Below are 2900 nucleotides of genomic sequence, written 5' to 3'. Positions count from 1 at the left end.
GTTGGGGTTTAGTCCACTTCTATATCCTTCCCTTCAAGGCTCAGGGGTCCAGGATTATCTTCTGTGTCTGGGTTAATTGGTTTTTCTTTTCTTTGTTGAAGAGGGTCTGTGCAGTTTTTCTGCCTAGTCCACCATCTTGCCGGCCACTCTGACTTCATCTTTTATACAAACTCCTACACCCAACTCAATTTCCAGTCTTTCAGTGACGCCTCTGATGCTTCCAGTACTAGCAACTCTGCAATAAAGCACATTTCTATGTATTCTTTTGTTCACTGTGTCATAGCTTTTTTTTTTTTTTTTTTAAATAAAAAAACAAAAAAACAACCTGAGCACGTTGGTTTGCTAGAGTAGTGCCTAAAGCACTTGACTGCTAACCAGAAAGCTGGTTCAACCCACCAGCCACTCCTCGGAAGGAAGGTTGGGCAATCTACTTCCGTAGTGAAACCGCCTTGGAAACCCAAGGAGGGGTTGCTATGAGTCAAGTCCAACTTGATGGCACATATAACAACAACAGCTACATTGTAAGATTTTTGTAGGAAAATACTATTTTTTCTTAGTGGTTAAAAGAAAAGTTTCCCTTTGCTAAACACAGTGCTATTTGAGTAATGAGAAGTCAATGCTTATTTCAGTCCAACTAGTAGTAGATTTATATTAGCTCAAATAGAGCTGTAGTTTGATATAAAGAAACCTATGATTATACTGCTTCAGGTATACTATATTCCCAGGGAAAGAAGAAAACAAGCCAATAAACAAAAGAAGATTGGAATGAATTTATAATAATAATGGTCCTATAACAAGATTACTCTTAAAGGAAGTGATTAATCCTTTTCACTGGTATAGTGATAACCAAGGGTTTAAGTTAAAAGGGATAAATATTCACAGTTTTTGCTTTGCTGAATGAAAAGGGATCTGCTGAAGGTGGAGTTTCTGGAAAACCAATTTGATCTCAAAATTTAAATATTTTGAGATCAATATTTAATATTAAGTATTATTTTCTTGTCTTCACAGATCTATAAAATCCCAACTCTTTAATTGATAATTAATGAGGTAACTCTTTAATTATCTGGCTTTAATATGGGAATATATCAAAAGCTCTTCCAGACCTTTTGTTAAACAGCTGATCAATATTGGCATGTGTCTATAATGCAGGGAGCCTACCAAAACAGATAGGCATTAAGGTTTAATGACACATGCCCAGATTTCCTGCCATGGACACACCCTCTAAATAGTGCCATCTTTGCAAGGCATATAACAACTCTGAAATTAGTTCAACAGATTTTACAGACACCTAAGTTGAAGTTGATTTAAAACAAACAAACAAAATAGAACACTAGGCTGCAATTTAAAGCTGTATTTTTATTTTTATTATTATTATTACATAGCACATTTGTGAATCTTAGAAGAATCTTTTCCATTTTGTTTCCCTCAGGCATGGAAAAAATATTAATTTCAGCATGAAGAAATATGGTAAAACATCTCATTAGGTTTTCAGGAATATAAAATACCCATTCTCATCAAAGTATTGAAGATTTTATTTCAGGAAAAGTTTTAAAGCTTCAAGTATAAAAGAGACAGGATCTGTATTAATTCTAAATACCTCTGTATATGCTAAATACAATATATATTATCTTCCAGAGCTACACGTGCCTTGTCTGCCTACATTATAGCAGTCTTCTGGTTTGTGATTGCTTTACAGCATCTTAATTAGTATGATCTATTGAAAGACTAGTCTTGGTTAATATTTATATAGATGTTTATGCTTAGCAGTCACCCAGTTGTGAAGAAAAGTAAATGAACCTTTGTTAAACCATATGTAATATGGTCATTCATTTTGCATGAACTCAAACCATTCTGTAGCATTACTACATACATTATTTATATCCCTCTCCTCTGTCTTGCTGATCTGAAATGAGCTCAGAGCCAATTGTTTACAGGATGTTTCTTAATATATGCTCTTGTAATAGAAAAATGGAATAAGGCTGACAAGGCATTACTAAGCAATAATCAGTGATAAATTTCTATCAAGACATGCTTAGGATATCTTTCCATGAGTGTTGATCATCTTCTCTGAATATAGGCCTCCTTTATGTAATCTGTGCAATTCTGAGATTTATTTCCAGGACAAACTTGCATTTGAAGTTGGTGAATGTGGTAGTTAAGGTTATGTGTCAACTTGGCTGGGCCTGGTTTTGAGTGTCTGGGCAGCCGGATGTAGTTATACCCCACGGTAAAATTGGTAATCAAGTACATGGTGAAATCTCCTGGAGCAGCTGAATAGATTTAGGGATGTGGTCTGCTTCTCAAATATATAATGCATCTTTGAGGAAGGTCTCCAGCTTTTTGGCATGCTTGAACCCTGCATGTAACTAAGTCATTGTTCAGCAGCCTGACGTGCCTTGCTGTATCTTGGGACTTTTTCTGTTTCTAATAATTGAATTAGTGGCTTGATATGTTGTTTGGTAAATTTGGGACTGTGCCTTTTTACTTGTCAACCTTGGGTTTGTCAGCCTTAGCAGCCACCAGCTGCCTGACTGAAAAAATCTTCCAGCTTCAGTAGGCTGGGAGCAGGAGGCAGAGCTGAAACTCAAGATTGAGGGGGTTTCACCCTGCCTCTAGATCTTGGCACTTTGAACTTGGATTCTAGCCTCCAAAATTGTAAGAGAATAAATTCCTGTTTGTTAAAGCCATCCTAATGTGGTATATTCCTGTCAGAGAGGCACTGGGAAACCAAAACAGTGGGTAATGCCTATCTGGGGACTAGAGGGATTGTTTCCGTACTCACACACGTGTCTCTGTTTAGCATTCTCCACCTGAGTCTCTGTCATAGCTGAAACACTTCAATGATGTTACCTTTTGCCACCAGTTGCTCTGGTTCTAGGCCTGAGACTTTTTTTTTTTTT

The sequence above is a fragment of the Orycteropus afer genome, unplaced genomic scaffold (genome assembly GCF_000298275.1).
Source record: "Orycteropus afer afer isolate SDZICR_OR568_19922 unplaced genomic scaffold, OryAfe1.0 scaffold00215, whole genome shotgun sequence".
In the NCBI taxonomy this organism is placed as follows: Eukaryota; Metazoa; Chordata; class Mammalia; order Tubulidentata; family Orycteropodidae; genus Orycteropus; species Orycteropus afer.
The sequence above is the reverse complement of the archived record's forward strand: the minus strand, read 5'-3'. Positions refer to the sequence as shown.